This window comes from Pseudorca crassidens, unplaced genomic scaffold (genome assembly GCF_039906515.1).
Source record: "Pseudorca crassidens isolate mPseCra1 unplaced genomic scaffold, mPseCra1.hap1 Scaffold_48, whole genome shotgun sequence".
NCBI lineage: Eukaryota > Metazoa > Chordata > Mammalia > Artiodactyla > Delphinidae > Pseudorca > Pseudorca crassidens.
Genome location: NW_027136300.1, coordinates 1,922,751 through 1,936,352, shown reverse-complemented (window position 1 = coordinate 1,936,352; position 13,602 = coordinate 1,922,751).

The window sequence follows — 13,602 nt, the reverse complement described above, 5'->3', positions numbered from 1 at the left end:
ACCTCCTGTTTGGCCCAGTTTGCAATTTCTGCGGAAGATGAACAGGAATAGCGAGAACCAATGAGAGACTAGCTGGAGGTGTCTGGACGGGCAAATTTAACTCTCATTTCCCACCAGGAAGAGGAATTAACCAAAGGCTCAGCGTGCCGTGCCGGAACCAGATTAGGGCCTGAAGCCATCCTGCGGTGTTGCGGCCAGCTCAAAAGAAAGCGAGTTGAAGAAAGGAGCTCAGGGGCACTGTAATTCACAAACCTGCAGAGTTATAAATGACAGCTATCGTCCAAAAATATACTGAAGTAAGGCTGCCAAGAGGACTTGAAAGCGGGGCAGAATTGCAGGAAACCGATTTCAGGAGGCAGACTGGAATTGCATTGAAAGCATAGGAAAAGAGGCAGAACGTCCACAATGATGCACTTGGCCAAAAAGGGCGTATGCGTTTTTTCCTGAATATATTCAGGAAAAAACGCATACGCCCTTTTTGGCCAACCAAGCAAGCTTGCAAAGGAAATCTGCACTACAATGAAGTCTCACTTCCCCCCGGTCAAAAGGGCCATCTGAAAAAAGTGTAAAATCCAGAAAGGCAGGACAGGCCATGGAGAACTGGGAGCCTTGTTATGCTGATGGGCGGGATGTAAATTGCCAACAGACACTCGGGAGAAGTGTATGGTGTTTCCTGAAACATCTAAAAAACAAAGCAACAGAGCCTAGGGCACTTCCACTTATGGTCCTATAGCTTAGGGAAATTAAAATCAAAAAGACACAGCCACCCCAAAGTTTGGGACGCCTCTGTTTACAAGAACCTCGTGTACAGTACAAGTTCAACATCGCAGAAAGTGAAAAGTGGATAAAGAAGTTGTGGTATTTACTTACAAAGCAATATCACTCAGCAATGAAATCTATGTCATCAGGCCCTTAGCAGCACAATGAGTGGATTCAGGTATGATGATTCTAACTGAAATAAGTCACACAGAAAAAGAAACATCATAAGATATCAGTAATACACGGAATGTAAACTTGGCTACACAGGAACTGAATTACAGAACAGAACAGGGTCTCAAATTTAGAAAACCAACTTATGCTTGCTTAAGGGGAAAGGTGAGTTGGGGTGCTGCATAAAACCAGAGATTGAAATGAGCACAGATAAAGTTCCTTAAGCCAAATATGGAATAGACAAGAGCTACTCCTTGCTCAACGAAATGGACTCAACACCGCATATTAAATGCCTAAGAATGTACCTGACTAGTAAGTATCTTAAAACCTATGGATTGCTATGTCTCCGAAAGAGAATCAAGCATGTGTACAGGGGCATAAACGCAGCAGTGATAGGATTGGAGAGGTTCGGTGAGCAAATGAAGACCCTTTGAAGTCATATTGCATGGTACCCATTCCACGGGTTTCAACTACCCAGGTTTAAGGTATTCTTCCTTCAGCTAAAACATGCATGTGGAACCTAGAGTATGATCAACCATGTGATCGGGAGACGTGTTCAAATCTGTCTCAGTTTTCGTACCCTGGTACTCGGGTGCAACATTCCAGACGCTTTACTAACACCCTCCCGACTTGGAGAGTCAGTCCCTTTAACCTCCTGTTTGGCCCAGTTTGCAATTTCTGCGGAAGATGAACAGGAATAGCGAGAACCAATGAGAGACTAGCTGGAGGTGTCTGGACGGGCAAATTTAACTCTCATTTCCCACCAGGAAGAGGAATTAACCAAAGGCTCAGCGTGCCGTGCCGGAACCAGATTAGGGCCTGAAGCCATCCTGCGGTGTTGCGGCCAGCTCAAAAGAAAGCGAGTTGAAGAAAGGAGCTCAGGGGCACTGTAATTCACAAACCTGCAGAGTTATAAATGACAGCTATCGTCCAAAAATATACTGAAGTAAGGCTGCCAAGAGGACTTGAAAGCGGGGCAGAATTGCAGGAAACCGATTTCAGGAGGCACACTGGAATTGCATTGAAAGCATAGGAAAAGAGGCAGAACGTCCACAATGATGCACTTGGCCAAAAAGGGCGTATGCGTTTTTTCCTGAATATATTCAGGAAAAAACGCATACGCCCTTTTTGGCCAACCAAGCAAGCTTGCAAAGGAAATCTGCACTACAATGAAGTCTCACTTCCCCCCGGTCAAAAGGGCCATCTGAAAAAAGTGTAAAATCCACAAAGACAGGACAGGCCATGGAGAACTGGGAGCCTTGTTATGCTGATGGGCGGGATGTAAATTGCCAACAGACACTCGGGAGAAGTGTATGGTGTTTCCTGAAACATCTAAAAAACAAAGCAACAGAGCCTAGGGCACTTCCACTTATGGTCCTATAGCTTAGGGAAATTAAAATCAAAAAGACACAGCCACCCCAAAGTTTGGGACGCCTCTGTTTACAAGAACCTCGTGTACAGTACAAGTTCAACATCGCAGAAAGTGAAAAATGGATAAAGAAGTTGTGGTATTTACTTACAAAGCAATATCACTCAGCAATGAAATCTATGTCATCAGGCCCTTAGCAGCACAATGAGTGGATTCAGGTATGATGATTCTAACTGAAATAAGTCACACAGAAAAAGAAACATCATAAGATATCAGTAATACACGGAATGTAAACTTGGCTACACAGGAACTGAATTACAGAACAGAACAGGGTCTCAAATTTAGAAAACCAACTTATGCTTCCTTAAGGGTAAAGGTGAGTTGGGGTGCTGCATAAAACCAGAGATTGAAATGAGCACAGATAAAGTTCCTTAAGCCAAATATGGAATAGACAAGAGCTACCTCTTGCTCAACGAAATGGACTCAACACCGCATATTAAATGCCTAAGAATGTACCTGACTAGTAAGTATCTTAAAACCTATGGATTGCTATGTCTCCGAAAGAGAATCAAGCATGTGTACAGGGGCATAAACGCAGCAGTGATAGGATTGGAGAGGTTCGGTGAGCAAATGAAGACCCTTTGAAGTCATATTGCATGGTACCCATTCCACGGGTTTCAACTACCCAGGTTTAAGGTATTCTTCCTTCAGCTAAAACATGCATGTGGAACCTAGAGTATGATCAACCATGTGATCGGGAGACGTGTTCAAATATGTCTCAGTTTTCGTACCCTGGTACTCGGGTGCAACATTCCAGACGCTTTACTAACACCCTCCCGACTTGGAGAGTCAGTCCCTTTAACCTCCTGTTTGGCCCAGTTTGCAATTTCTGCGGAAGATGAACAGGAATAGCGAGAACCAATGAGAGACTAGCTGGAGGTGTCTGGACGGGCAAATTTAACTCTCATTTCCCACCAGGAAGAGGAATTAACCAAAGGCTCAGCGTGCCGTGCCGGAACCAGATTAGGGCCTGAAGCCATCCTGCGGTGTTGCGGCCAGCTCAAAAGAAAGCGAGTTGAAGAAAGGAGCTCAGGGGCACTGTAATTCACAAACCTGCAGAGTTATAAATGACAGCTATCGTCCAAAAATATACTGAACTAAGGCTGCCAAGAGGACTTGAAAGCGGGGCAGAATTGCAGGAAACCGATTTCAGGAGGCAGACTGGAATTGCATTGAAAGCATAGGAGAAGAGGCAGAACGTCCACAATGATGCACTTGGCCAAAAAGGGCGTATGCGTTTTTTCCTGAATATATTCAGGAAAAAACGCATACGCCCTTTTTGGCCAACCAAGCAAGCTTGCAAAGGAAATCTGCACTACAATGAAGTCTCACTTCCCCCCGGTCAAAAGGGCCATCTGAAAAAAGTGTAAAATCCAGAAAGGCAGGACAGGCCATGGAGAACTGGGAGCCTTGTTATGCTGATGGGCGGGATGTAAATTGCCAACAGACACTCGGGAGAAGTGTATGGTGTTTCCTGAAACATCTAAAAAACAAAGCAACAGAGCCTAGGGCACTTCCACTTATGGTCCTATAGCTTAGGGAAATTAAAATCAAAAAGACACAGCCACCCCAAAGTTTGGGACGCCTCTGTTTACAAGAACCTCGTGTACAGTACAAGTTCAACATCGCAGAAAGTGAAAAATGGATAAAGAAGTTGTGGTATTTACTTACAAAGCAATATCACTCAGCAATGAAATCTATGTCATCAGGCCCTTAGCAGCACAATGAGTGGATTCAGGTATGATGATTCTAACTGAAATAAGTCACACAGAAAAAGAAACATCATAAGATATCAGTAATACACGGAATGTAAACTTGGCTACACAGGAACTGAATTACAGAACAGAACAGGGTCTCAAATTTAGAAAACCAACTTATGCTTCCTTAAGGGTAAAGGTGAGTTGGGGTGCTGCATAAAACCAGAGATTGAAATGAGCACAGATAAAGTTCCTTAAGCCAAATATGGAATAGACAAGAGCTACCTCTTGCTCAACGAAATGGACTCAACACCGCATATTAAATGCCTAAGAATGTACCTGACTAGTAAGTATCTTAAAACCTATGGATTGCTATGTCTCCGAAAGAGAATCAAGCATGTGTACAGGGGCATAAACGCAGCAGTGATAGGATTGGAGAGGTTCGGTGAGCAAATGAAGACCCTTTGAAGTCATATTGCATGGTACCCATTCCACGGGTTTCAACTACCCAGGTTTAAGGTATTCTTCCTTCAGCTAAAACATGCATGTGGAACCTAGAGTATGATCAACCATGTGATCGGGAGACGTGTTCAAATATGTCTCAGTTTTCGTACCCTGGTACTCGGGTGCAACATTCCAGACGCTTTACTAACACCCTCCCGACTTGGAGAGTCAGTCCCTTTAACCTCCTGTTTGGCCCAGTTTGCAATTTCTGCGGAAGATGAACAGGAATAGCGAGAACCAATGAGAGACTAGCTGGAGGTGTCTGGACGGGCAAATTTAACTCTCATTTCCCACCAGGAAGAGGAATTAACCAAAGGCTCAGCGTGCCATGCCGGAACCAGATTAGGGCCTGAAGCCATCCTGCGGTGTTGCGGCCAGCTCAAAAGAAAGCGAGTTGAAGAAAGGAGCTCAGGGGCACTGTAATTCACAAACCTGCAGAGTTATAAATGACAGCTATCGTCCAAAAATATACTGAAGTAAGGCTGCCAAGAGGACTTGAAAGCGGGGCAGAATTGCAGGAAACCGATTTCAGGAGGCAGACTGGAATTGCATTGAAAGCATAGGAGAAGAGGCAGAACGTCCACAATGATGCACTTGGCCAAAAAGGGCGTATGCGTTTTTTCCTGAATATATTCAGGAAAAAACGCATACGCCCTTTTTGGCCAACCAAGCAAGCTTGCAAAGGAAATCTGCACTACAATGAAGTCTCACTTCCCCCCGGTCAAAAGGGCCATCTGAAAAAAGTGTAAAATCCAGAAAGGCAGGACAGGCCATGGAGAACTGGGAGCCTTGTTATGCTGATGGGCGGGATGTAAATTGCCAACAGACACTCGGGAGAAGTGTATGGTGTTTCCTGAAACATCTAAAAAACAAAGCAACAGAGCCTAGGGCACTTCCACTTATGGTCCTATAGATTAGGGAAATTAAAATCAAAAAGACACAGCCACCCCAAAGTTTGGGACGCCTCTGTTTACAAGAACCTCGTGTACAGTACAAGTTCAACATCGCAGAAAGTGAAAAATGGATAAAGAAGTTGTGGTATTTACTTACAAAGCAATATCACTCAGCAATGAAATCTATGTCATCAGGCCCTTAGCAGCACAATGAGTGGATTCAGGTACGATGATTCTAACTGAAATAAGTCACACAGAAAAAGAAATATCATAAGATATCACTAATACACGGAATGTAAACTTGGCTACACAGGAACTGAATTCCAAAACAGAACAGGGTCTCAAATTTAGAAAACCAACTTATGCTTGCTTAAGGGGAAAGGTGAGTTGGGGTGCTGCATAAAACCAGAGATTGAAATGAGCACAGATAAAGTTCCTTAAGCCAAATATGGAATAGACAAGAGCTACTCCTTGCTCAACGAAATGGACTCAACACCGCATATTAAATGCCTAAGAATGTACCTGACTAGTAAGTATCTTAAAACCTATGGATTGCTATGTCTCCGAAAGAGAATCAAGCATGTGTACAGGGGCATAAACGCAGCAGTGATAGGATTGGAGAGGTTCGGTGAGCAAATGAAGACCCTTTGAAGTCATATTGCATGGTACCCATTCCACGGGTTTCAACTACCCAGGTTTAAGGTATTCTTCCTTCAGCTAAAACATGCATGTGGAACCTAGAGTATGATCAACCATGTGATCGGGAGACGTGTTCAAATATGTCTCAGTTTTCGTACCCTGGTACTCGGGTGCAACATTCCAGACGCTTTACTAACACCCTCCCGACTTGGAGAGTCAGTCCCTTTAACCTCCTGTTTGGCCCAGTTTGCAATTTCTGCGGAAGATGAACAGGAATAGCGAGAACCAATGAGAGACTAGCTGGAGGTGTCTGGACGGGCAAATTTAACTCTCATTTCCCACCAGGAAGAGGAATTAACCAAAGGCTCAGCGTGCCGTGCCGGAACCAGATTAGGGCCTGAAGCCATCCTGCGGTGTTGCGGCCAGCTCAAAAGAAAGCGAGTTGAAGAAAGGAGCTCAGGGGCACTGTAATTCACAAACCTGCAGAGTTATAAATGACAGCTATCGTCCAAAATTATACTGAAGTAAGGCTGCCAAGAGGACTTGAAAGCGGGGCAGAATTGCAGGAAACCGATTTCAGGAGGCACACTGGAATTGCATTGAAAGCATAGGAAAAGAGGCAGAACGTCCACAATGATGCACTTGGCCAAAAAGGGCGTATGCGTTTTTTCCTGAATATATTCAGGAAAAAACGCATACGCCCTTTCTGGCCAACCAAGCAAGCTTGCAAAGGAAATCTGCACTACAATGAAGTCTCACTTCCCCCCGGTCAAAAGGGCCATCTGAAAAAAGTGTAAAATCCAGAAAGGCAGGACAGGCCATGGAGAACTGGGAGCCTTGTTATGCTGATGGGCGGGATGTAAATTGCCAACAGACACTCGGGAGAAGTGTATGGTGTTTCCTGAAACATCTAAAAAACAAAGCAACAGAGCCTAGGGCACTTCCACTTATGGTCCTATAGCTTAGGGAAATTAAAATCAAAAAGACACAGCCACCCCAAAGTTTGGGACGCCTCTGTTTACAAGAACCTCGTGTACAGTACAAGTTCAACATCGCAGAAAGTGAAAAATGGATAAAGAAGTTGTGGTATTTACTTACAAAGCAATATCACTCAGCAATGAAATCTATGTCATCAGGCCCTTAGCAGCACAATGAGTGGATTCAGGTATGATGATTCTAACTGAAATAAGTCACACAGAAAAAGAAACATCATAAGATATCAGTAATACACGGAATGTAAACTTGGCTACACAGGAACTGAATTACAGAACAGAACAGGGTCTCAAATTTAGAAAACCAACTTATGCTTGCTTAAGGGGAAAGGTGAGTTGGGGTGCTGCATAAAACCAGAGATTGAAATGAGCACAGATAAAGTTCCTTAAGCCAAATATGGAATAGACAAGAGCTACTCCTTGCTCAACGAAATGGACTCAACACCGCATATTAAATGCCTAAGAATGTACCTGACTAGTAAGTATCTTAAAACCTATGGATTGCTATGTCTCCGAAAGAGAATCAAGCATGTGTACAGGGGCATAAACGCAGCAGTGATAGGATTGGAGAGGTTCGGTGAGCAAATGAAGACCCTTTGAAGTCATATTGCATGGTACCCATTCCACGGGTTTCAACTACCCAGGTTTAAGGTATTCTTCCTTCAGCTAAAACATGCATGTGGAACCTAGAGTATGATCAACCATGTGATCGGGAGACGTGTTCAAATATGTCTCAGTTTTCGTACCCTGGTACTCGGGTGCAACATTCCAGACGCTTTAATAACACCCTCCCGACTTGGAGAGTCAGTCCCTTTAACCTCCTGTTTGGCCCAGTTTGCAATTTCTGCGGAAGATGAACAGGAATAGCGAGAACCAATGAGAGACTAGCTGGAGGTGTCTGGACGGGCAAATTTAACTCTCATTTCCCACCAGGAAGAGGAATTAACCAAAGGCTCAGCGTGCCGTGCCGGAACCAGATTAGGGCCTGAAGCCATCCTGCGGTGTTGCGGCCAGCTCAAAAGAAAGCGAGTTGAAGAAAGGAGCTCAGGGGCACTGTAATTCACAAACCTGCAGAGTTATAAATGACAGCTATCGTCCAAAAATATACTGAAGTAAGGCTGCCAAGAGGACTTGAAAGCGGGGCAGAATTGCAGGAAACCGATTTCAGGAGGCACACTGGAATTGCATTGAAAGCATAGGAAAAGAGGCAGAACGTCCACAATGATGCATTTGGCCAAAAAGGGCGTATGCGTTTTTTCCTGAATATATTCAGGAAAAAACGCATACGCCCTTTTTGGCCAACCAAGCAAGCTTGCAAAGGAAATCTGCACTACAATGAAGTCTCACTTCCCCCCGGTCAAAAGGGCCATCTGAAAAAAGTGTAAAATCCACAAAGACAGGACAGGCCATGGAGAACTGGGAGCCTTGTTATGCTGATGGGCGGGATGTAAATTGCCAACAGACACTCGGGAGAAGTGTATGGTGTTTCCTGAAACATCTAAAAAACAAAGCAACAGAGCCTAGGGCACTTCCACTTATGGTCCTATAGCTTAGGGAAATTAAAATCAAAAAGACACAGCCACCCCAAAGTTTGGGACGCCTCTGTTTACAAGAACCTCGTTTACAGTACAAGTTCAACATCGCAGAAAGTGAAAAATGGATAAAGAAGTTGTGGTATTTACTTACAAAGCAATATCACTCAGCAATGAAATCTATGTCATCAGGCCCTTAGCAGCACAATGAGTGGATTCAGGTATGATGATTCTAACTGAAATAAGTCACACAGAAAAAGAAACATCATAAGATATCAGTAATACACGGAATGTAAACTTGGCTACACAGGAACTGAATTACAGAACAGAACAGGGTCTCAAATTTAGAAAACCAACTTATGCTTCCTTAAGGGTAAAGGTGAGTTGGGGTGCTGCATAAAACCAGAGATTGAAATGAGCACAGATAAAGTTCCTTAAGCCAAATATGGAATAGACAAGAGCTACCTCTTGCTCAACGAAATGGACTCAACACCGCATATTAAATGCCTAAGAATGTACCTGACTAGTAAGTATCTTAAAACCTATGGATTGCTATGTCTCCGAAAGAGAATCAAGCATGTGTACAGGGGCATAAACGCAGCAGTGATAGGATTGGAGAGGTTCGGTGAGCAAATGAAGACCCTTTGAAGTCATATTGCATGGTACCCATTCCACAGGTTTCAACTACCCAGGTTTAAGGTATTCTTCCTTCAGCTAAAACATGCATGTGGAACCTAGAGTATGATCAACCATGTGATCGGGAGACGTGTTCAAATATGTCTCAGTTTTCGTACCCTGGTACTCGGGTGCAACATTCCAGACGCTTTACTAACACCCTCCCGACTTGGAGAGTCAGTCCCTTTAACCTCCTGTTTGGCCCAGTTTGCAATTTCTGCGGAAGATGAACAGGAATAGCGAGAACCAATGAGAGACTAGCTGGAGGTGTCTGGACGGGCAAATTTAACTCTCATTTCCCACCAGGAAGAGGAATTAACCAAAGGCTCAGCATGCCGTGCCGGAACCAGATTAGGGCCTGAAGCCATTCTGCGCTGTTGCGGCCAGGTCACAAGAAAGCGAGTTGAAGAAAGGAGCTCAGGGGCACTGTAATTCACAAACCTGCAGAGTTATAAATGACAGCTATCGTCCAAAAATATACTGAAGTAAGGCTGCCAAGAGGACTTGAAAGCGGGGCAGAATTGCAGGAAACCGATTTCAGGAGGTAGACTGGAATTGCATTGAAAGCATAGGAAAAGAGGCAGAACGTCCACAATGATGCACTTGGCCAAAAAGGGCGTATGCGTTTTTTCCTGAATATATTCAGGAAAAAACGCATACGCCCTTTTTGGCCAACCAAGCAAGCTTGCAAAGGAAATCTGCACTACAATGAAGTCTCACTTCCCCCCGGTCAAAAGGGCCATCTGAAAAAAGTGTAAAATCCAGAAAGGCAGGACAGGCCATGGAGAACTGGGAGCCTTGTTATGCTGATGGGCGGGATGTAAATTGCCAACAGACACTCGGGAGAAGTGTATGGTGTTTCCTGAAACATCTAAAAAACAAAGCAACAGAGCCTAGGGCACTTCCACTTATGGTCCTATAGCTTAGGGAAATTAAAATCAAAAAGACACAGCCACCCCAACATTGGGACGCCTCTGTTTACAAGAACCTCGTTTACAGTACAATTTCAACATCGCAGAAAGTGAAAAATGGATAAAGAAGTTGTGGTATTTACTTACAAAGCAATATCACTCAGCAATGAAATCTATGTCATCAGGCCCTTAGCAGCACAATGAGTGGATTCAGGTATGATGATTCTAACTGAAATAAGTCACACAGAAAAAGAAACATCATAAGATATCAGTAATACACGGAATGTAAACTTGGCTACACAGGAACTGAATTACAGAACAGAACAGGGTCTCAAATTTAGAAAACCAACTTATGCTTGCTTAAGGGTAAAGGTGAGTTGGGGTGCTGCATAAAACCAGAGATTGAAATGAGCACAGATAAAGTTCCTTAAGCCAAATATGGAATAGACAAGAGCTACTCCTTGCTCAACGAAATGGACTCAACACCGCATATTAAACGCCTAAGAATGTACCTGACTAGTAAGTATCTTAAAACCTATGGATTGCTATGTCTCTGAAAGAGAATCAAGCATGTGTACAGGGGCATAAACGCAGCAGTGATAGGATTGGAGAGGTTCGGTGAGCAAATGAAGACCCTTTGAAGTCATATTGCATGGTACCCATTCCACGGGTTTCAACTACCCAGGTTTAAGGTATTCTTCCTTCAGCTAAAACATGCATGTGGAACCTAGAGTATGATCAACCATGTGATCGGGAGACGTGTTCAAATATGTCTCAGTTTTCGTTCCCTGGTACTCGGGTGCAACATTCCAGACGCTTTACTAACACCCTCCCGACTTGGAGAGTCAGGCCCTTTAACCTCCTGTTTGGCCCAGTTTGCAATTTCTGCGGAAGATGAACAGGAATAGCGAGAACCAATGAGAGACTAGCTGGAGGTGTCTGGACGGGCAAATTTAACTCTCATTTCCCACCAGGAAGAGGAATTAACCAAAGGCTCAGCGTGCCGTGCCGGAACCAGATTAGGGCCTGAAGCCATCCTGCGGTGTTGCGGCCAGCTCAAAAGAAAGCGAGTTGAAGAAAGGAGCTCAGGGGCACTGTAATTCACAAACCTGCAGAGTTATAAATGACAGCTATCGTCCAAAAATATACTGAAGTAAGGCTGCCAAGAGGACTTGAAAGCGGGGCAGAATTGCAGGAAACCGATTTCAGGAGGCACACTGGAATTGCATTGAAAGCATAGGAAAAGAGGCAGAACGTCCACAATGATGCATTTGGCCAAAAAGGGCGTATGCGTTTTTTCCTGAATATATTCAGGAAAAAACGCATACGCCCTTTTTGGCCAACCAAGCAAGCTTGCAAAGGAAATCTGCACTACAATGAAGTCTCACTTCCCCCCGGTCAAAAGGGCCATCTGAAAAAAGTGTAAAATCCACAAAGACAGGACAGGCCATGGAGAACTGGGAGCCTTGTTATGCTGATGGGCGGGATGTAAATTGCCAACAGACACTCGGGAGAAGTGTATGGTGTTTCCTGAAACATCTAAAAAACAAAGCAACAGAGCCTAGGGCAATTCCACTTATGGTCCTATAGCTTAGGGAAATTAAAATCAAAAAGACACAGCCACCCCAAAGTTTGGGACGCCTCTGTTTACAAGAACCTCGTTTACAGTACAAGTTCAACATCGCAGAAAGTGAAAAATGGATAAAGAAGTTGTGGTATTTACTTACAAAGCAATATCACTCAGCAATGAAATCTATGTCATCAGGCCCTTAGCAGCACAATGAGTGGATTCAGGTATGATGATTCTAACTGAAATAAGTCACACAGAAAAAGAAACATCATAAGATATCAGTAATACACGGAATGTAAACTTGGCTACACAGGAACTGAATTACAGAACAGAACAGGGTCTCAAATTTAGAAAACCAACTTATGCTTCCTTAAGGGTAAAGGTGAGTTGGGGTGCTGCATAAAACCAGAGATTGAAATGAGCACAGATAAAGTTCCTTAAGCCAAATATGGAATAGACAAGAGCTACCTCTTGCTCAACGAAATGGACTCAACACCGCATATTAAATGCCTAAGAATGTACCTGACTAGTAAGTATCTTAAAACCTATGGATTGCTATGTCTCCGAAAGAGAATCAAGCATGTGTACAGGGGCATAAACGCAGCAGTGATAGGATTGGAGAGGTTCGGTGAGCAAATGAAGACCCTTTGAAGTCATATTGCATGGTACCCATTCCACAGGTTTCAACTACCCAGGTTTAAGGTATTCTTCCTTCAGCTAAAACATGCATGTGGAACCTAGAGTATGATCAACCATGTGATCGGGAGACGTGTTCAAATATGTCTCAGTTTTCGTACCCTGGTACTCGGGTGCAACATTCCAGACGCTTTACTAACACCCTCCCGACTTGGAGAGTCAGTCCCTTTAACCTCCTGTTTGGCCCAGTTTGCAATTTCTGCGGAAGATGAACAGGAATAGCGAGAACCAATGAGAGACTAGCTGGAGGTGTCTGGACGGGCAAATTTAACTCTCATTTCCCACCAGGAAGAGGAATTAACCAAAGGCTCAGCATGCCGTGCCGGAACCAGATTAGGGCCTGAAGCCATTCTGCGCTGTTGCGGCCAGGTCACAAGAAAGCGAGTTGAAGAAAGGAGCTCAGGGGCACTGTAATTCACAAACCTGCAGAGTTATAAATGACAGCTATCGTCCAAAAATATACTGAAGTAAGGCTGCCAAGAGGACTTGAAAGCGGGGCAGAATTGCAGGAAACCGATTTCAGGAGGTAGACTGGAATTGCATTGAAAGCATAGGAAAAGAGGCAGAACGTCCACAATGATGCACTTGGCCAAAAAGGGCGTATGCGTTTTTTCCTGAATATATTCAGGAAAAAACGCATACGCCCTTTTTGGCCAACCAAGCAAGCTTGCAAAGGAAATCTGCACTACAATGAAGTCTCACTTCCCCCCGGTCAAAAGGGCCATCTGAAAAAAGTGTAAAATCCAGAAAGGCAGGACAGGCCATGGAGAACTGGGAGCCTTGTTATGCTGATGGGCGGGATGTAAATTGCCAACAGACACTCGGGAGAAGTGTATGGTGTTTCCTGAAACATCTAAAAAACAAAGCAACAGAGCCTAGGGCACTTCCACTTATGGTCCTATAGCTTAGGGAAATTAAAATCAAAAAGACACAGCCACCCCAACATTGGGACGCCTCTGTTTACAAGAACCTCGTTTACAGTACAATTTCAACATCGCAGAAAGTGAAAAATGGATAAAGAAGTTGTGGTATTTACTTACAAAGCAATATCACTCAGCAATGAAATCTATGTCATCAGGCCCTTAGCAGCACAATGAGTGGATTCAGGTATGATGATTCTAACTGAAATAAGTC